The following is a 24,141-nucleotide window of genomic DNA, read 5'->3' as shown; positions in this document are numbered from 1 at the left end:
TTGCCTTTAGATAGGAAACAAACCTACCTTTTGGTGATGCCGTATTCCCTTTCCATTCTAAAACAGGTTCTCCCGGAAATTGGAAACGAATCATTTTCATTCTACAATCAACATTGGCATAGCAAGAAGCCAACCAATCTATGCCCATAATGACATCAAAATCTACCATTTCTAATTCATGCAAGTCAATCACGGTACGACGATCTTAAATCACAATTACGCAATCTCTATACGCTCGGCTAGTTATTACCGATTCACCAACGGGTGTAGACACCTCAAAAGGTTTGATCGACTCCGGTTTGACTCTAAATCGACTTGCAATATATGGAGTAACATATGAAAATGTGAAGCCCAGATCAATCAAAGCATATACATCATGAGTGAATTGTTATACCCCGTATATTTATACGTCGAATTATTCGCAAGCAAATCGACTCAAGTTAAAGGCGGAATTATTTTCAGACATGAAATAGGAACCTTTAATTTTCAATTTTAATTAGTACATAAATATCTTAAAAATTTTATTTAGTGTAGAAATATTATTGGAGATTAGGGATTAACTAACCATGATTAGATTATTAAGCGGGGATTAATAATTAATTAAGCTAATTACACCTTGAGTGGGCCCCACCCGATTCTTTAAAAAAATATAAAATAAAACAAAATAAATAAAATATAACCAAATGGATGAGTCATATTGTTGGGCACGTGTAGGGGTACTAAACTCACTATAAATTATATATGATGACTAATAATAGTCATGTACACATTTCATTTTCAACTAAGTAACTTAAGAGAAAGGCAAGTTTACTTAGAGAAAAACAGGGGGGTTCGGCCATGGCAGCCCATTGTTTAAAAAAACAACATTTGCTTGCTTAGATTAATTCCAAGTGATTTACAAGTTCATGGAGGTGATAGCAACATTGGATATTGAACTGGGGAAGAAGAAATTGCGAAATTGGAGCAACTAAGAGTAGAAATTCCTCCGAGAAAATTAAGGTAAGATTTTCTTGTTTTATGGTTTAATCGTGTTAATAGTGTTGTAATGGAGTTATTAAAATTGGATTGGACGAAATTGGAAGTAAGAAAATGCAAAAATTGATGTTATACGAAATCGCGGGTTGAAATGGATTTAGAGAAGTTGTTGAGTTGATAGAATTGTTATGGGCTGAATTGTGAGAATTTCGTATGTATATCTCTGTTGTTGGTATTTCTGTGATAACAGGAGAAGAATTGGAAATTCGGGTTAGGCGAATATATAGGGGAAATGCTGCCCGATTTTCATTAAGTCCTTAAATAAGGAAAAACCCTAAACGAGAATGTATAGGTTAAGGAACAAGTTCTATAAAGCGATGGGCTGCGGATTTACGAGCTAAAAAGTATAGCTACTGACGATAACATTACTTTTATGTTAAATAGGCTAAAAGAGCGACAAAGCGAACGGTTTTGCGATTAGTCGTCAACAGGTATGTAAAGTTGTCCCTTCTTTCTTTTGGCATGTCTTAGATTTAAGTGATTAATGATATTAACTTTGGGGTAATTCTATTCATAAGTCTTGAGTATGATTCATGATTCTTATTCACTTCTTGATGCCGGAACTCTTAAGTGACTGAGTTTCCCCTCGAGTCCTCTATACGTTGGATAGTAGTTGGTGTGTAAGAGTTCCTATTCTTAAAGATTCTGTAATGGTTAACGTCCTTGACTTCCAATAGCTGTTTTGCATTATCTTGGCACATGACGTATGATTCCTGAGGCTCTATTTGATATAGTTCTTATTGACATCCATACTTACCATGACTATTGTCTTGATATTCGAGTGTTAGTTAGTCCACTTATTCTATTGAGTCTCGGATGATGATGTAGTGGTATATGGTTGCTTATGATATTCTACTCGTGCATACTGTTATTGTATCATTCACCGAGTCCCGGGCCGGGTATGTATTCGTGCACAGTTTCACGCCATTATTCACCGAGTCCCTCGCTAGAGGGTCGGGTACGTTATAGGATGATATGATGATATGATGATGTGATGATACGATAATATGATTATGGCACCGAGTCCTATGATGGGCCGGGTACGGTATACGTGTACACGACTTTATTCACCGAGTCCTTCACTAGAGGGTCGGGTACGGTATAGGTATATGATGATATGATGGTATGATGATATGATGATATGATTTTATTCACCGAGTCCCATAATGGGCCGGGTATGGTATATGATAATGATATGCATGATTTTTTTTCGTAAGGCACATGTACAGTGATTTCTTGATTATCATACTTGTCTCCTGGAATCTCTACTTCAGTTATGATCTTCCTTATTGTATTTCATGCTTTATATACTCAGTACATATTCCGTACTGACCCACTTTCTTCGAGGGGCTACGTTTCATGCCCGCAGGTACAGATAGTCGATTTGGTGACCCTTCAGCATAGGACTTCTATTCAGCTGTCTTGGAGAGCTCCGTTGTTCCGGAGTTTAGACTTTTAGTACAGATCTTATGATATATATATGTATATGTTATCCAGGGGTACGACGGGGCCCTGTACCGTCATATTTCGCTATTCGTACTCTTAGAGGTCTGTAGACATATGTGTGGGTTGTGTATAAGTTTTGTTCAGCTGTGTCTGTACGATGTGCTATGACATGATGTTCGTCTGTAATGGTAGCCTTGTCGGCTTCCATATGATATTGATATGTAGTGGCAGCCTTGTCGGTTTGCGTATCATTTCATGATTTGATTAGTTGTGACTCCTCAGGAGACAGTGTATCTGGATATATATGTACATGATAACGTTGTGAACCTTGAAGTTCGTTTGCAAGTTTCCATATTGTTCTTAGGTTCAGTTTGACTATATCCAAGAGGCACGTGTATGGGTGCCCAGGTCGGGCACTAGTCATGGCCCACGGGGTTGGGTCGTGACAAAAGTGGTATCAGAGTAGTTCATCCTCGAAGTGTCTACAGACCGTGTCTTGTAGAGTCTTGTTTATCGATGTGTTGTGCACCACATCTATAAACAGGAAGCTACAGGACATTTAGGATGTTACCTTTCTTTCATATCTAAGATCGTGAGATAGAGCCCAGCCATAGGAAATGAAATTCCTTATACTAACCTTTGATTTCAGCTGAGGAACGACCTCGACAGAAGAAAGCAACTGTTGATATTGGCAGTTACAAAGTACACAGGTAAGTAACGGTGCGAAAGAGGCATGTGGGATAAGGTAATAATATTGAAATATGATTGAAGTGCAAAGTTGAAGAATGAAAGAGAAAGTAGATAGAAAGGTATAACAGGATGGATCGTTAAAGGATCAGGTACGTCTTGAGGTGCGATAGGTGAGGTAAGTCCTGACACCTTTATACCTTTTACTTGAAATTGGGAGCCCTGTGTGGCTATGATACGATATGATATATGCATATATATGTTGGCCCTGTGAGGCATTGTTGGTATTTCCTGCGTGCAGGTTTTGGGATAGTAAGAAGTACAGAGGAAACTCTGCCCAAATTTTCCCAGAAATAGGAAAAAGAAGAGAATGAGATATAAATTCATAATATGTCTTGAAAGTCGATACTGATATGGCAAATTTATTATGCTGGGTTAAAGCCTTAAGAGATACCCCCCACGTCATCCGTAAGAGGCATCATTCTTATTTGGGAAACTTTGTTTCGAAGAAACGTATATGAGCAGCAAATTCACAATTCATTTGAACGGACCAGAATACCTTCCCACCACATTTTTCCTTAGAAAAATCTCATGTCGAAGGATAGAAACGTCCAACAATTAAGTTTCAGATTATTGGAAGAGTACAAAGCATACAACAAGTAGTTTCTGAACTAAATGATTCACTCACGACCCAAGAACAAATATGGAGGTAAACTATGTAAATCAAGCATTAGAAGTCCTGTGGTACTTGTCGGATTCTAGTTTTTCTTCTGGTGGTGGTTGGAGAATGCTTCATGGTGACATTTTATTAGTTCTTAATCAACTAATTGGAGATGGAATTTGTGGAAAAAAAGCTCAAACTTGTGGGCTGTTTAGGATCATGTATTTAATATATTGTTGATGAAATGCTAGGATGATTTGGAAAGGCTTGTGATGCTAAGGGATGATTTAGAAAAAGGTGGCAACTCTTAACAAAATATTTTATTGAGGTATCGAGTGAACCGATAAGTACGGATAAATTACGATGAGTTTACAGTTAAAAGGAGTAGTAGTATGATTGAGAAAAAAAAAGTACGGAGGAGGAAGAATTATGACAAATTATGAAGGTATTGATAAGACAGCTTGTGAGATATTAAGGGTAAGATTGATCAGAAAGGGTGAAGGGTTAAGTACGCCTAGCCCACAGAATGTAATTAAAACATAGTAAGAATCGTGAATAAGATTAAGAAGTGTTGCGTTATAGGATGGATTACTAACAGGATGTAATGTGAATACCATAAGGATTGTTATAGAAATGAGTAAAGCCTATCGAGGAAGTAACTAAAGGATATGATGTGATTAGTGAGAAACCGAAAAGCAAATAAAGAACGAATAAGGAAGACCTACCAAGTCCTATAGGGAAAGTTCAGAATAGAGATCAAGTGATAACGAAAGTGGAAGCGAGCACAGAAAGAGAAGAAGTAATTGAAAGAAGAAGATAGAAAGAAAGCGAGTGGGATTACAGTGTAGCGAGGTGTTATGACATGTATAGCTAAGGAAGCGGGTAATATAAGTGATAGAATTGTGAAAGACCAACCTAAAGGAAGATGAGCAACGAGATAGAATAAATGCCAGAAATGAGGTATAATAAGAATATGTAGGGATGAACAGAATATACTATGAAAATGAGAGAGGGGTTATGCAGGAGTAGTGTTTTCTGAAGGATACAAGAGTAGCATGAGATTCCTTGTGCACGAAATAAAAGATGGACACAGATTGGAGAAATGAAAGGAATACTAAAGGAAACACTCAAGACAGACGTAATTAATTAAGTATGAGTGTAGGGAAAAAAAAGGAAATATATAGCTACAAACTTAAGGTGTAGTACGATGAAAAAGTGATGAGACAAGACAACTATTAAAACGAATTTGATATGACATTGAATAAGTTAGAAGTTAGCGTTGGGTATACAACAACGATGAAAGAGCATGAGGCATAAAGGAGTACTACGTGTATGTGACTTCACCTCGGAAATGGTGAAATCCTTAAAAGACAAGGATTGCGGATTTGCGAAACAACTGATGTATTGTGAATTTACTAGAAGAAACAGATGATATCCGTTGGGATAAAAACGGTGCTATGGGAAAGCTTGGGACACTCATCATTAGAATATAAGTGGTACCGAATGGAGAATTTGAAACGACTATAAGAACTAGCTAATTACTGATTGGAATGAATGGGATGTGGCCTCGGACAAATTGCTACATTAGTTATATTACTCGAGTACCAACCATCAGACGAGATTTTGTACTATATATCGAGAGTTCTCATCACCTCTTGATTGTGTTGGGGTTTCATACATGGGGAATCTAAGTTATAGATGACATAAAGGAAGACATGGGTATGGTGTAGTATACCAAATGTATTGGAAAAGAATCACATGGATTTGAAAAATTGGAAATGGGGACATAGAGTAGAATATAAATAGTTAAGGATGTAGGTACACCCTAAAGGGGGGAAGCGGATGAGAAAAATGCAAATGTAAGATGAAATCAACTGACACTGCAACACGTGTAATATGGAAACTCAAACTTTAAGTGAGATCCCTTGCTGAAACAAGTTAGTAAGATTTGAAAGCCAGCAATAAATGGGTAGAAGCCAAGATGGTATTTGAGATGGTGTTGAGAATTATTGGTAAAGACCTTGGATAATATGACATCAGAAGGTGGATGCTTATAAAAAGGAAGAATACGGACTGTAACAGCGGAGTAAAGCAACGATATCGAAGTACAAAAATGTTACCCTCTAGGAAATTTCGTTTTACTCGTAGAACCTGCGAAGGGTCCACAGGTTACCAACGTCATACGATACTCCAGGTATATTAAAGTCTAATGAACCGACGAGGGACGTCTGCTCGTTATTAAAATCATATTTAAAGATTGAGAGGTAAGATAAAGGGCACGATACCTTAAGGGAATAACTATAGGAGAATAAGGAGTAAAGTTAAGACTAAGCGCACAAGGAAGAAAGTAAGATTTCAACAGAAGAGCTCGCAATACAACTGACAATGGACTGCGAAGTAAGAGGAGAGTAAAGGCAGTGACATGGAATTATTACCTCAGGAAGCAACAGAAAGAGGAGATATTACAGGGATGGCTATGTAGAGGTATGGAATGCGTTATAATGAATTGTAGCGAATCGACCAATGGAAGAGGTAGGTGAAGGGCATAATTAAATAAGAGAACACTTGAGAAGGTATTGGGAATTCAGAATCAGTTTAACATTCGAGGACGAATGTTCTGAAGGGGGGAAGGATGTTATACCCCGTATATTTATACGTCGAATTATTCGCAAGCAAATCGACTCAAGTTAAAGGTGGAATTACTTTCGGACATGAAATAGGAACCATTAATTTTCAATTTTAATTAGTACACAAATTGCTTATAAATTTTATTTAGTGTAGAAATATTATTGGAGATTAGGGATTAACTAACCATGATTAGATTATTAAGCGGGATTAATAATTAATTAAGCTAATTACACCATTGAGTGGGCCCCACCCGATTCTTTAAAAAAATATATAAAATAAAACAAAATAAATAAAATATAAGAAAATGGATGAGTCATATTGTTGGGCACGTGTACGGGTACTAAACTCCCTATAAATGATATGTGATGACTAAGAATAGTCATGTACACATTTCATTTTCAATTAAGTAACTTAAGAGAAAGGCAAGTTTACTTAGACAAAAAAAGGGGGGTTCGGCCATGGCAGCCCATTGTTTAAAAAAAAATTCTGCTTTCTTAGATTAATTCCAAGTGATTTACAAGTTCATGGAGGTGATAGCAACATTAGATATTGAATTGGGGAAGAAGAAATAGCGAAATTGGAGCAATTAAGAGTAGAACTTCCTTCGAGAAAATTAAGGTAAGATTTTCTTGTTTTATGGTTTAATCGTGTTAATAGTGTTGTAATGGAGTTATTAAAATTGAATTGGATGAAATTGGAAGTAAGAAAATGCAAAATTTGATGTTATACGAAATCGCGGGTTGAAATGGATTTAGAGAAGTTGTTGAGCTGTTAGAATTGTTATGGGCTGAATTGTGAGAAATTCGTATGTATATCTCTGTTGTTAGTATTTCTGTGATAACAGGAGAACAATTGGAAATTCGGGTTAGGCGAATATATAGGGGAAATGCTGCCCGATTTTCGATAAGTCCTTAAATAAGGAAAAACCCTAAACGAGAATGTATAGGTTAAAGAACAAGTTCTATAAAGCGATGGGCTACGGATTTACGAGCTAAAAAGTATAGCTACTGACGATAACATTACTTTTATGTTAAATAGGCTAAAAGAGCGACAAAGCGAACGGTTTTGCGATTAATCGTCAACAGGTATGTAAAGTTGTCCCTTCTTTCTTTTGGCATGTCTTAGATTTAAGTGATGAATGATATGAACTTTGGGGTAATTCTATTAATAAGTCTTGAGTGTGATTCATGATTCTTATTCACTTCTTGATGTTGGAACTCTTAACTGACTGAGTTTCCCCTCGAGTCCTCTATACGTTGGATAGTAGTTGGTGTGTAAGAGTTCCTATTCTTAAAGATTCTGTAATAGTTAACGTCCTTGACTTCCAATAGTTGTTTTGCATTATCTTGGCACATGACGTATGATTCCTGAGGCTCTATTTGATGTAGTTCTTATTGACATCCATACTTACCATGACTATTGTCTTGATAATCGAGTGTTAGTTAGTCCACTTATTCTATTGAGTCTCAGATGATGATGTAGTGGTATATGGCTGCTCATGATATTCTACTCGTGCATATTGTTATTGTATCATTCATCGAGTCCCGGGCTGGGTATGTATTCGTGCACAGTTTCACTGCATTGTTCACCGAGTCCCTCACTAGAGGGCCGGTTACGTTATATGATGATATGATGATATGATGATGTGATGATACGATAAAATGATTATGGCACCGAGTCCCATGATGGGCCGGGTACGGTATACGTGTACACGACTTTATTCACCGAGTCCCTCACTAGAGGGTCGGGTACGGTATATGTATATGATGATATGATGGTATGATGATATGATGATATGATTTTATTCACCGAGTCCCATAATGGGCCAGGTATGGTATATGATAATGATATGCATGATTTTGTTTCGTAAGGCACAGGTACAGTGATTTCTTGATTATCATACTTGTCTCCTGAAATCTCTACTTCAGTTATGATCTTCTTTATTGTATTTCATGCTTTATATACTCAGTACATATTCCGTACTGACCCCCTTTCTTCGAGGGGCTACGTTTCATGCCCGCAGGTACAGATAGTCGATTTGGTGACCCTTCAGCCTAGGACTTCTATTCAGCTGTCTTGGAGAGCTCCGTTGTTCCGGAGTTTAGACTTTTAGTACAGATCTTATGATATATATATGTATATGTTATCCAGGGGTACGACGGGGCCCTGTACCGTCATATTTCGCTATTCGTACTCTTAGAGGTCTGTAGACATATGTGTGGGTTATGTATAAGTTCTGTTCAGCTGTGTCTGTACGATGTGCTATGACATGATGTTCGTCTGTAATGGCAGCCTTGTCGGCTTGCATATGATATTGATATGTAGTGGCAGCCTTGTCGGTTTGCGTATCATTTCATGATTTGATTAGTTGTGACTCCTCAGGAGACAGTGTATCTGGATATATATGTACATGATAACGTTGTGAACCTTGAAGTTCGTTTGCAAGTTTGCATATTGTTCTTAGGTTCAGTTTGACTATATCCAAGAGGCACATGTATGGGTGCCCAGGTCGGGCACTAGTCATGGCCCACGGGGTTGGGTCGTGACAAGAATACCGATAATATACCTGTGTCCACGTCAGGAGAAGACTCAAGATCTTGGTATCCAGCCAAAGCATAAATACGGTGCTGAGGACCGCTAGAACTGGGAACTTTCCCTCTGCCTCTACCATGGCCAACTGGCGCATGTGAACCTGGCCCCATAGGGCGTACAGATGCTGAAGATCCTGCTACCGACCCTGAAGGCTGGGTCCTACCTCTACCATGAACTGAGGGGCAATCACGCATGATATGACCTGGTCGACCACATTAATAGCAACCATTTGACCCTGATCGGCATTGACCCCAATGCAACGTCCCACACTGGGAACATCGTGGCACGGGTGGCCTCGCCTGACCCGAATCACCTCTAAACTGGGACCCTGAAAAACTCGGACTCGGCCCTGAACGAGCAGATCTATCAAATCTCTGGCCTGAAAACCGTGGAGGTGCATTGGTCATAGAATAGCCTGAATGTCTGGGAAACTGCTGCCTGTGCCCACCTCTAAACTCGCTCGTCGGACCCAAAGATCTAGCCCTCTTGCCATGTCCCCTATCTTGCTCGCGTTCACTTCTCTGCTGTTGCAAGCTTTCTTCTAAGTTCTGAGCATAGGCCTGAATGCGCGCAATATCCATACCGTCCTGAAGGGACGTAGTCAGGCATCTATCCATCAAGTGTGGCCCTAGGCCTTTCACAAATCGGTGCACTCGGTCACCCATGTCCGCTACCATGGCCGAAGCATACCTAGCCAAGGAATTGAAGCGGAGACTATACTCTAGAGCATTCATACTACCTTGCCTCAAATTTAAGAACTTATCGGCTCTAGCTCGCCGAACTTCCGGAGGCATATAGTGTCGAAGAAAAGCATCAACGAACTCTTGCAATACCGGGGAGGTGCATTGGCTCCCCGTGAAGCCATCCAAACCGTATACCATTGGATTGAGACATCTCTCAATCTATATGACGCTTGCTCCACCGATTCGGTGTCCGAAGCATGTATCAATCGAAGCGTCCTCAACATACCATCAATGAAATCCTAAGGGTCCTCTTCCGGCTTTGACCCAAAGAATTCCGGAGGGTTCAAAGTAAAGAAGTCGCGAGCCCTTGCACTAACAGCCCTATCACCTTGCCCTGAACTTTGCCTCTGAGTCTGGACCGCAACCAATTGAGTCAGCAAATTAATGGCCTCTTTCACATCTTGGCCCGAAGCATCTGGTGGAGGAGCTGGAGGTGTTGCAGCTGGGGCAGAGGCTCCCTCACGCTCCTCTATAATAGGCACTATCTGGGAGGACTGAGATTGAGCCACACTCTGGGACTCACTTTCCTCTACTACCGGTGGTGGTGCTCTTTCAGCCCGTTTTTCTACCACCGTCTTGCCCTTTTGGGCTGCTGTAGCCTTTCTCTTTACAGGCATTTCTGAAATACACAACACACGATTAAGGAACAATAATTTCTTGTATCATAGCTCTATCGCACGATTCTTATAAAGAAAGAAGGTCAATCATTCCTAAAATGTCCGCAGCTTCTTGTTTATAAGTGTGGCGCCCAACACACCCATAACCAAGACTCTACTAGACACGACTCGTAGACACACCCTAGGACTAAACCGCTCTGATACCACTTTTGTCACGACCCGTCTAGAGGGCCGCGACGAGCACCCGGTGCTAGCCCGCCCGGGCACCCCTTAACTTACACTTATGCTTACATCTAGGTGAGCCACATAATTAAACGTACATTTCTGTTCATCATCACACTAGTCACATTGGATGACAACACCTTTAAATCATCATTGACGTCTATGCCACATTAAATGTACATAAGCCAACAAGGATACCAAAAGATATACAAAATATAGGCCGACAAGGCCAGACATATTTAACCATATACACGTGACTACGAGCCTCTAAGAAGAGTATAACATATCACATGAGCGGGACAGGACCCCGCTATGCCCATAATTATATACACAAAAGAATAAGTACCCAAAAGCTACGGCTCCGAATGAAATGGAGCTCTGCCATGAAATCTCTGAGAAAGCAGCTATGGATCAAGCCTGTCTCCCTGTGCACCTGCGGGCATGACGCAGCGTCCACAAACAAAAGGACGTCAGTACGAAGAATATACTGATTATGTAAAGTATGATCAAAATCAATATAGAAGCATAAACAGCAACATAAGAAGTAGCATAGGATGGGAGATGGCAATATCATCATCATATGCACTTACTTTCCCTTCATAGGAACTTTCCATTGCTAATACGTGCATGTTTACATATATCATTATCCGTAATCCATAATAGTACCCGTACCATATTTCTGCTCGCATTCGTATACATGCCCTTATTCACATTCATATACATAGTCATATCATATTCGTATTCATATCATATACATAATCATGTCATATACATAGCATTTACATAACTTACCCGACCACGTAGGATCGGTGTTTCATGTACCCGACCATATATAGGCTCGATAATCATACATACCTGGCCAACCAAGGCTCAGTGTTACACGTACCTGGCCCTACCAAGGCTCAGTGTTGTCCATACCCAACTGCAGTGGTATGCGCGCGTTACGTAAACATACATACATATACATATATACATATACTACCCGGCCATATAAGCTCGGTGTTCCATAATAGCCATACATGGGCACACATACATATAGCTCATAAGCATCTTTACTACTTTCATCACTATCATCATCGTCATCGTTATCGTCATCGCTATTACCATTATAGTCGTCATCACTATCATTATCACTAATACCGTCATTCATCACATTTATCTTTATAGGCTTACTCGTCATGCGAGGAACTTAGTACAATTGCAGCATATCAAGAATCGTGAGCTTAATAGCTCGGAAGATCGAATTATTTGTGAGACATCATAGACTTATGGAAGATTTAGACGTTTGGCCAAAGAACCATGCCTTATGAAAGAAGGGTTAGCCTTACATACCTTTCCGTTCAACTACTCTACACTTGCGCGTTCTCCTCCAATGCTAGTGTTTCTACCTTCATTAAAGTCATACTATCATTAGAATCGATAGCTAGCATATATGACTAAAGCTAGAGAAAATCGGACAGCATCTCCTTTATTTATACGACATTCCTCCATAACGTATATCAACTCCCAAACGTCAATAATACATTCACAATATCATAACAATAGTCGTTATTCAACCGCATTATCCACATTTCTCAATTTACTTTCAATTACCCATATCCATGGTCATATCACATAACTACGTTCATTAACATACATTGATCATCTCATGTTCTCAACATTAATTATAACGTATTTACATCACAATACATCAAGAACCATAACTCAATGCAAACTATTTCTCAAAATGACACCATTCCACCTTTATGACCCATTTTACCATACCCTTCTACCATCCAAATATTTAAACTCTTAAATACCTTAAACAACATACAAATATCATGAATCTTACCTTACATGTTGTAGGAACAAGCCTTAGTTGATAATACTCCACTTGAGCAAAAACCCTAGTTTATCTCCATTTGGATTTCTTGACTTGGAATGATCCTTGATGGTTTTCTTACACTTGATTCACTTGTTTAATGTTGTTGATCACCAAATATCTTTGAATTCTTGTGGAATATATGTAGAGATATGTTTTAGAGAGAAGGGGTGTCAAGGGAAATGAAATATAACTTGGCCTTTTCATTTATTGTGCCAATATCTGTCCCGACCAAATATACGGACCAACATACGGTCTGTATAAATTGTACGGGCCGTATGTTTGGTCGTACATTTGGTCCAGAAACGTTTGCCTTGCTGGGATGGTTATACGGTCCCAAACATACGGACCGTATAAATTATATGGCCAGTATGTTTGGCCGTATAACTCCAGGGGTTCCGAAGTTCGTTTCGTCGATTCGTTTGATCTTCAATCCTTATGGAACCTTCTTACCACTTGTTCAACACCTCAATACCAATCTAATGGACATTATCACACTTCTTCAAGACATCATCAAGTCCTCATTAACCCGTTACTGATATTTCCTTTCCGATGCCCATCGTATACCTTGCCCTATTTTAGCCAACTTTCTCGTCTAACATCGTATGCCTTTGAATTCTCACTTAGGGTTATTAAACGTCATTTATTACTCATGGAAACATCATACACTCGTACTCATCACTAGTTCATTCACTTGCGTAATAACGGAAGATTTTTCGAGGTGTAACAGTTTATACCCAAAATTGAGGGTTTTGCCTAGAATCCGAATTTGAGTAATTCATGAGTCCATTTAGCTTATAATTGATGGAAATTGATCACCTAGAACATTAATTTCATGTTGAGACCTATAGATTCCTAATTCTTGTCTTTTTAGTTCATAAACATCATTCCATAGGTTGGGATTTAGGTCTTTAATAGAAGTAAGGGTTGAATGATTTTTCTTCTTGATTCTAATTTCATAACTTGGATATGATTACACTTTCATTATCACGAGGCTCAAAGGAAGGGAAAGACTAAGGTTTGACTATTGGAGACTTTGTTGTTCGACTTTCTAGGTAGGATACGGTTTTCCTTGTGGCGAGACTTCGATTAGGGAAGCATATGTTTAGATTATATTGTCGGAGAATCCATGTAAACCTTCGGGTATGAAGTTGGCTTGGGCCTTGTTGAATGATTTGTGGGCTAGCCATCCTGTTGCATTGTTGACTTATCGTGTTCTATTTACTTATTGGCTTTTCGCTATGTTGAGACACTGAATATTGATGATTAGTGATAAATCATGAATTTCATACTACGGTACCTTACTTTGATTTGATATTGAGATGAGAATTGTGATTCCATTGTGGCTTATTGTGTAGCCTTATTATTGATATTACTTGTATGCCATGTATGGTATTGTTTGGGATTGAATTAGTTATTTGATATTACATTTCATCGTATTCATACTCATTTCCATGATGCATTGATATTGACTTGTTGTGGCACTAAGGATGGAAAGTGAGAAGGAAATATAGATGCATTAAGACATATTTGATACAAGTCATCTCTAGGCTGTGTGCGGAGTGACCGATACTATTCTGAGACTTATTGTATATCGAGTCATCTCTGGGTGCGAAATGACTGATATGAGGCGTATTGGTTGGATATGGAGTTATCTCTGGGTTGTGTACGGAGTGACTGGTACATGGACTTCGCGGGTCCCCCATGGGTTGTGATGCCGAGATGTGATGCTCTATCATCGGAGTACATGTGTACGGTGTATCTGCATTGCATTCATCATTCATACATTATTGCATTGGATTTTACCTCTTGGTTTTTTCTGAGATAGTTGTGATATACTGGTTCGGATTGGTTATACTGAGACTTGGCATAGTTGGGTTTAGATGCTATAAGATAGGTGATGACTTGTACCGTGGTTATTGATTTGTTTGACTTGTACCTTGTTGTTTTACGTGTTTATCTTTCTTTATTGACTTTATATACGTTCGCTAGTCTTAGTCGGCCTATGATACCTACCCGTATGTGTTATTTGTACTGACCTACACTTGCTGCATTCTTTCATGAATGCAGAGTACCAGGTTGGATCCGCTTCTAGACCTCGTGGCTGATACTTCAAGGTTGCTGATTCGAGTCTATTTAGGGTGAGCATGAAGACGTTCGCTACCCGAAGACTCTTCCTACTACTTATGTCTTACTTTTCATTCTGAGACTACTTATGGATTATTATCACTATTCAGACTTGTAGTATTTGGTTTAAATGCTCTTGTACGACTAGATCAGATACTGGGGTGGATTTCACTTACTTCCGCAATTATTTATATTATATCTGTGAGACTTACGTTATTTTACTTTCTCCCACTATTTTCTATCATTTGTGAATGTTAGGTTAAGGGTTCGCCTACCGAGGTGGGAAAGGTAGGTGCCCGCACAACTTAGCGAAAATGGGTTGTGACACTTTGAGTAACTTGAAGAGATGAGTTCTACCACCATGTTATGAGTTGTTTTGTAAGCCAAATATGGGTTTCTCTAAGAATATGGATTTGAGGATCATTGAATAGAGAAGCTAGGATTAGACATCTAGAGATGTGTAGATCAAGATATGTACAGTGTTGAATGAGTAAAAGAATGACACACAAGCACCAATATAAGGTGAAAACACCATAGCACGTGCTTTCATACCACGCGTGCTTAGCGACCAATGGGTTAACGGAAGAATGGATCCCTTCCTTCTCATTGTTTCAGACCTAGAAAGTAATATTGACTTTCCACTGGAAACCTTTTGACCTTGTACTATTTCTTGGAGTGTAGATCAGTGTTGCTACTTTAGCATGGCACTAATAGCTATGAGTGATTCGGAAATGTAATGCATGTTTAGGAAAGCAGTTGATCTAGGATGGATAGTTTCAAGTAGAAAGGGAAGACAATTTGCATTAGTAATTTAACTTGTATACATAGGTCGACCATTACACTTACCATAAGGGTGTCAAGTGTAATTGTAGATATAAAGTTAAACATGAACTCTAGTTCACCTCTTTAGAGAATAAGGGATCGGATAACTAGCAACTTGTGTATTGGATGATTTTTAGGGTATTGCGAGTAATAAGATCCTCATGCTAGTAGTGGTATTTGATGTAACAACCTGTTTGGTTGTTTAGGATTTTTGACCCTTTTACCCTGTTGACCCTTCCCCTAGCTCCGTTAAATTAATTTTGACCTGCAGGGATGGGTGGTACAGTTCCCGAGGGAGTCGGGAGAGTGGTGATAAAAATTGAGTATTTTAGAAGCCTTTAAGTTGAATAAGTGAAAATGGTTGACTAAAAGTTGACTTTTGTGCATGCGAATCTTTTTCGGAATTTCGTCAGTTCTATGAGGTCTGGAGAGTCGAATATAACTTAGTGGGATGGTTGGTTCAGTTCTCGAGGCTCTCGAGAGCATTTGGTCACTTGGTTGGAAACACGACTTTGCGGATTTTGGGGGTTGACCGGATCAAAATGACCGTTGTTGGGGATTCTGAGGGCATGGGTGAATTCGTAGTGTGTTTTTACGTTGATATGCATATTTGGTTTGTGTCCAGGAAGTCTCGGATGGATATCGGGTTTTGGGTTGGACTTGGTGAAAAACCAGATTTTTCTGGTTTCTGGTGTCCCGCTTCTACGGGTGTTTGTTTGCTTCTGTGGGCCCACCTATGCAAGACTTGGCCCGTAGACGCGAGAGAATGATGTGGTAAGTGACTCCGTGGATGCGAAGGGCTCTTCGCTGATGCAAGTCCGCACATGAGGACAAGATGTCTGCGGATGCGGAAATCGCTAAGCAGAAAAACCTATTATTTCCCAACTTTGAGTCATTCTTTCTATTCACCCAATTCTTAACTAAGAGAGTGTTGTGGGTGAAACTGGAAAGCTTTTGGGTGATTACATATTGGGGTAAGTTCCTTGCACTCCCTTGTAATTTATTTATCATTTAGGATTGAAATACATGATAGTTTCATCTGGAAAATTGAGGAAGATGGGTTCAGAACCCCAAATTGTTCTTTATGATTTCTTGTCTATTCCCATGAGTTTTGTGGGAAGGTTTCTTAATTTCCAAGCTTCTAATAATTGGAGAATTTAGTGGTAAATTTAATCGCTTCTTAATTTCTAAGGTTTGGATTATAGAAATTTGGCGTTCTTCTATTAATGATGGGATTAATGCTAATTGGGAACTAGTTGGTGTTGATGATTAGTATGTGGACTTCATGAGCTTAGGGTTGACCTTTTCCAATTTATAGTTTCCCATTTTATCCTTGTTTTCTGAATGCATAGCAATATGTATATCATTAGATTCGTAGTCTAACATAGATCATTTAATTATTAGACTTTGAGCATTAGGAGGCTCTCTGAAAGAGGAAGGCCCAGGTTTGAGGAGTTCAAGGCTCGTGTTCGGCTTTGAGGTAGGTTATGGCTTACCTTTCCTAGACTTTGATTAGAGAACCGCATGTGTTATGCTCTATTTTTAACGGATTAAACTAGTTTCCTCTGGTTTTGAAAATTTTCAGAGTCGCCACCTAATTTTAGGAAAATATTAGGAAACCACTTGTGAAAATGTAAGCTCCATTTTAGTCTTTGAAACCTATGAGATTCTAGGTAAGGGTTTTATTTATCCCGAGGGGAAGGCTTTAAGAACCCCCCAGAGCCTGTCCGAAGATAGTTCTTAAACTTAGTTTAACTAACACTAGAGGGGGATTTTTTTATCTATTTCTTATTTACTATTACCTATTTTAAAGAACTGCTAAAGGAACTAATTTCCGAAGATGATTTGTACAAACAGCAGTTTTAAAGTCATTATAATCATGTAAATAAATGTATGCATGTATAGAAATGATTAGTGAGAGTATGTATGCACGTATGTAAAAATGGTGTGTGTGCATGCTTATTTGCAAAAGAAGTAGTTTAGTATGCATGAAATGAGATGTAAACATATATACATATATACTCATGATGTATTTTTGTATAAAATAGTATAATAATGAGAGGATTAGTAGGAATATTTTTTGAGAAGATAATGTATATATGCGGTATTTATATCTATGTAAAGATAGTATATAATGTTCCAAAAATAGCTATTTTGTGATATGAGAGTAATATATATGTATACACATGATGAAAAGATGATCAAAGGAATTACTTAAAATAAGATAGTATATATGTGTATGCATGTATATAAAATGGAATATGTACCTTGTAGTTTTTGTAAAATAGCTTGAGCCACTATACTTGAACCCTAATATAGTTTTTGTATTGAACTTGTAAATTAGCCTGCTCACAATGTTAATAATTCCCAAAGAAAATGATTTGACCTTGTGTTGGGAAAACCATTTGGGCATGTGTAGTGGAGCAAAGTTTTTATAAGAGAATCAACTTTATTACCTAAAAGTATGTGTTTAAATCTAAAAATACCTCTCTGAAACATCCCTTTCTCTGTTAAGGTATTCTTAAATATCCGAAACATGGTTTCAAGAACAAATAATTTTGAAAGAAATTTTCCATTTTTTTCTCTTAGCTTACGTCCTGAAAAAGTTAAACAGTATCCAGAAAACCATGTGACTATGCCAATTTGACTAAAAATGAATAATTATACTAAGGTCAAATATCTGGAAGGGGTAGGGGAAAACAAGCGACTAAGTTCAATAATGTACTTAAATGGTTTGTACAACCCAAACAAACCAAAGGAAAGTAGTTAATACAAAAGGCAAAATGTTAGTCACAAGATAATATATATCTTCATCTACAAAAAATGTAAAAAAATTTGAACGGAGGAAGAGAGACGTGGACGCTATGAACGAGAACTGAGGATGGCTAGACACGAGCAAAACTATTGCTACTGTTTACTCCAATTATGGGCAGAGGTTGGAGTTATATCACAACTCCAATTCACTCCCAAGGTTGCTCATGAAAAAGAATAAAAAGAAAGAAAAGGATTAGAACAAGAACCAACCGCAACTGTTATAAAATAGACAACATATGAAAACTACACACTATCATTTAGGCAACATAGATTTTTATGGCAATGGAGAAAAGACAACAAGAACCTTCTGCGGATAAATAAGAGATGGACCTAATAAGCTTGATTTTTCTAACATGTGAATTAAACTCAAATTTCCTTTAAGATACACAAACCAACTTGATTATGACTCTTAAACATTAACCAAAATACCTTAACTAACAGAATGCCTCCACTTATTTAGCTAACTCCTAATTTGGAAGGTATGAAACTGTAAAACATAGTTGATATCAAGAAATAACACATTTTGTCTTCTTTTCATAACAAGAGATCACAATTCTTAAGACAAATGTGTGTAAAAGAGTAGAGTGCAATAACTTGACACTACCAAAAATGCAATTGTCTTTTCCAAATAACTATATAACAAGGACAAACATAAATACTCCAGGCATGATTTTAGATCTTTGGTCACTCCAGGCATGATTTCAGATATTTGGTTAAGTGTTAAATAAGCAAGATAAGTAATCGACAAAAAGTATAAACCAAAGGCACAATAGATGGGCGGATTAAGCCTATTACTAGATTAGAACACTACTTTGAGAGAAAGTACGCTTCTCCTGATGTACATAGGTGTCACAACCCAACCAGAGAGTCATGACGGGCACCCGGAACTACCCTACTGAGCACCTCTGAACATGATCTCATAATCATCTCTAGGTGGACCACAAATATAACTCATGGGTATTATGATCTATAAGGGCATATATCACAAGATAATGACACATCTCTATATAATCATCAATAACTATGCCCACAAACATAAGCCGACAAGGCTGCCAAAATATAATACAACAATACGAACTGATAACGATATGGGACTTCTAGCTACACACATTTGACTACTAGCCTCTATATAGAATATAGGAATCCATGAAGACGGCCAGGACTCCGCCATGCCCAAGTATACATATACGCAAGAGTAGTACCAATAAACTGCAGCTCCGAAGCAACTGGAGCGCTTTTGAAACTCTGTTGATGAAGCTCCTAAGGGTCTGGTCCGTTTACCTGCGGGCATGAACGGAGCGCCCTCAAGAAAGGATGTCAGTACGAATAATGTACTGAGTATGTAAGGCATGAATAACAACATAACAAGAGATACATAACAGAACATGAGATAAGGAGATAACTTGTATGTCTGATTGCCTCGTAAGGCGGATATCATATATGCTTAGCTTTCTTTTAAAAAAAACATTTTTCATACATATATAAATAGTGCTACGGAACGTGCAGCTCAATCCATAAATATTTTATATTGCTGCGGGACGTGCAGCCCGATCCATATATCATATCATCATTATATATATATTGCCACGGAATGAACGACCCGATCTATTTATCCCATCTATCCCGCATCCGAGACGATATCATAATATGCCAACTGATCAGGTGGTTATGTGTATATAACGCCTCACCCTTTTCCCATACCCCATATATACACATATATAATATAAGTAGAATGCATGAGAGCCCAAATAAAAGTTACCAATTTATCGGAGTGACGTAAGGTCGGTAACATCCAATTTATGATATGGAATAATCATCATCGTTATATCCCAACTTAAAGGAGCAAGTAACATAAGGTGAGATCAACAACAATGAATAAAATCAATAAATTTATGAAATCAACTCAATAATCTTATAATAGCATCAAGATTGTAAACTTTGGAATCTCTAGAAATGGGATCATCATCATCATCATTATCATCGTAGAAAACATCTATTTTAGCATCATAAGAACTTGGAGAATCATGAACTTCTAGTGTTTTGGGAATAAGGATGTTATGGAAAACATGTATGGATTCATAAGAAAAGAATCATGCCTTTAGAAAGAAAGGAAATAGCCTTAACATACCTTTTCGGTCTCATTAACTACCTAATTATTGTCCTCCCAAGCTCGTATATCTACATTCAAGAAAATTCATACTATTATTAGGCTTGTCATCGTATGCTTATCTTAAGCCTTCAAATTAAATCCCTTTAGAATCTGCCAAAATTCGGGCAGCATTTCCCCTATATCTTCTACTCCCTCCAATCTTCAAAACAACTCCCAAAGCACAATAAAACATCAACAATTCTATAGTCAAAAGATTACATTCAAACTATACTCAATTCAATCCCAAAACTTCTTTTCATAATCAATCCATAACAACAACTTCATAAAACCCCTTATACGATACGACAATTCCTTAACATCATTATTATCCTCATAACAATATTATGCTCAAAACATACTAATAATTATAACTCAAGTTAATTCACAACTCTAAATATCATCAAATGCATATTTGAACTTTTTCTCTAATTTTCTTCTTCTCAAATCTTAACATAATTACCAAACAAACGCATAAACATGAAACTAAGATGAAATCTTACTTCAAAAGTCAAAAACGCTTTAATTCCACGGTTACTCCACCTTAACAATACTCACCCAAACATCTTCAAGAAGAGGAGACAAGTGTAGACCTCACTTGGAACCCTTAACCACTTTAATCTTTACTTTACGCTTGGTTTAGGCTTGGAAATATGTTGGAATATGTTTGGAGAGGTTTCTAGGGCTTTCTAGGATTTGGGGTTATGTTAAAAATTAAATAAAAATGACCAAAATTGTCATATAGACTTGTAGGAATATATGTGCATGTTGTGGAAGTTGGGGGAATGTTCTAGAGGATTTGGGATATGTTTAGGGGGGTTAGGGAAGTTTTGGGGAGGTGGTTGAATGAAAATAAGGGGTAAATCCCCTTTTTATATTGTTCTAGGGTCGGTTGGCACTGACCTAGAACATTCCGCACATTGTAGCGCGCGTGTCGCGCACTGTAGTTGTGCTTGTTTGCTCTACTAGCCTGACTTGTAACGTCCATAATTCTCTACTCCGACGTTGTATCAACGAGCGGTTTGTTGAGTTGCAAACTAGACTTCATGAACTTCAATTTCGGCTTTTGCTTTACTTCAAAACTCCTCATATACTAAAAGATATTATTTCCCCAAGTTGGCTCATACTTTGTTGTTGAAAGTAACGCTCATCTTTTTCCAAAGTCATACTAACTCAACTACTTCCACTCAATTCCTTATAAGACCTTCTGGAATTCCTCATATGCATTCTTTACTCATAAAATATACTTAATAATGCTTCGTCCTTTATATTCCAAAGTTGTTTTACTTAGCCATAGTTCAGCATACTTACGCTCAAATTTGTTCAGTGCTTCTCCGCAAGTACAGGGTGTAACATCCTTCCCCGCTTAAAATCATTCGTCCTCGAATGTTGTAGCTTGCGATCTTACGATGTTATCATTGATTTCTTGAAATGGTTGTCCTCCCTTAGACTCTGATCTTTATATTCCTATACTAGGGACGCATCAGTCGTTTCTTATATTTTTCTAACTCTTTGTCAAACTCATCTATTAGTTTCATATCGTCATGTCCTCATGTATGTAACCGGTGGTCAACTGATATCCGACTATCGTCCTATTCTAATTAAGGTGGTCTTGGCTTATGATCGCTACGACTCTCTGCGATCTTGCGAGTATTCTTAATTGTTGTATCCTTTTGACTTGCTCTTTATTTCTCTGTTAGTAGACAACTCTCTTGTTCAGATGTAGCACCTTTCCTTGCTTACTTATCTGGATGTTAGTTTGAGTTATCCATCTAGTACGAATTGATCCTATATACATACACTATCATCTCTTTCTAACTTCCTTAGTCGGATTCCTTACTAGTTCCTCGGGCAAATTTTCATCATGGTTCCGCCTATAGTAGCGCTAACTAATCTACCATAGTATTTTCCTACTAACGTTTTATTATCCTCGGTGATTACCATTTCTGGGGTTATCCATCTCATACACACTTAATTACGACTTCCTTTTAATTCGAGTATGCTTCCCTTCTTAAGTCCTTGGCTCTCTTATACCAGTGAATAATTGAGACTTAATCTAACCTTCATTCTTCTTCGGCTCCTTATCGTCGTCCTTGCACCATTCTGTTGGCCATTTTATCACGGCAGTTGTTTATATGGTTCTATGTCATACACTCTCACAATCGATATAACCAGCGACTTGGAATTTCATGACTTACGAGGTACTTCCTAATCTCAGGCAGTACTGTTGTCTTGCTATCCATAGGCACCCTATCTTCCTTTCCTTTGAAGATTATTGAACTTACTATAATTTTTCCTCTTTTTAAAACTTTCATCTCTTCTCGTGCTAAAATTTCTTTTTAGCAATTCCGACTATCTCTTATACTTATCCCTAGTCAGCTTGCAGGCCCTTCTTACTCCTCCTGCTACCTATTAGGGTACGTTACTGCGTATTTAGTTGTAACCAAAATTTCTCTAGTGCAAACGGTTCGAATCATAGCCCGGAAACACCATGTATCGCATTGAAGAAACTTATTCTCTTTGATTCGCTAGACCTTCCCCCTCTTGTCACACTTCCTTTTCCATATATTTATACATACCGCATACAATTTAAACGCTTTCTTTATTGGTCACTTCTTTCTTTCATGACTAACAGTCTCCTGGCGATATAACTTTACTTTAAAATCTTTACTCGTACTTGTACCCTGTCTCTTTGTCTAAAATAATCAACCTCGCATCCTTTACTTTCCTGCAGCAGCCGAATTGATCCTTGCGATATTTTATCTTCACTTGTACACCTACTCTCTTCTCTTCTTACACATAAGCCGACATCGAACCTAATTTCCCTATCATCAAATAACCTTCACAACACCCGTCTGACAAAATAATTGAGGTAAAGCCTTCTTATAAGGATTAGTTAGAAATACGCCACATATTCCTAAGGTTGATACAATCTCTACTTCCTTCGTTGGCCAAGCAACATCATATTTAGAAATTATATAAAAAATCCAGAAGGCAATCATAATCGCAATCCAACTTACCTAACCATTTCTCATTCTTGAGTTCAAGGTCGTCATTAATACCCGAAGTAACTTGGCTATAATGATTCTCAAAATAGTACCAACTATCAAATACTCGGAATCCCTTCGAAGTCAAATGACTGGTGACTTCTAAATCCCAATGTAAACTCATTTCATAGAGGACAGTGCGATAAAATGAGTCTGTGTGCCTGTCATCAACCCGTCCTGATCTTATGTATATATATAAACTTCTAGATAAAACTTTCCCCTACTCGTTAACTTCCTTTCCCATATCAATATCTTTTCGTTATCTCTTACTCACCAATCTATAAATCGTAATACTGCATTTGAATTCTTAATGTCAACTTTCCCTATATCTTCAATAAATCTCAATTCTCCGAAATCTCGAATGCAACTCATTCCAGTTCCTTTAATTACTAATTATTTTTCCACTCCGGGTTTCTTCCCTTAAATTAAATTAAAATCATTCTAAAACTTTTCTTTGAAAGCATCTCATAATTGTTAATTCAATCATGACTTACCAAACATCCAATTGTCACATTTTCCCTTCATTCTTTCTCTATAGCATAGACATTCAAACAATTCAATTTGTAAAAATTTCGGCAGGGTTTCCTCTGTACTACAGCCCAGAGAACACATCTGATGCCTCACAGGGCGATCACAAATACCTGTAACATCTAGCTCAAGTTCTTATATCAAAGTCTATCAATATCAATAAGA

The sequence above is a fragment of the Lycium barbarum genome, chromosome 12 (assembly GCF_019175385.1).
Source record: "Lycium barbarum isolate Lr01 chromosome 12, ASM1917538v2, whole genome shotgun sequence".
NCBI lineage: Eukaryota > Viridiplantae > Streptophyta > Magnoliopsida > Solanales > Solanaceae > Lycium > Lycium barbarum.
The sequence above is the reverse complement of the archived record's forward strand: the minus strand, read 5'-3'. Positions refer to the sequence as shown.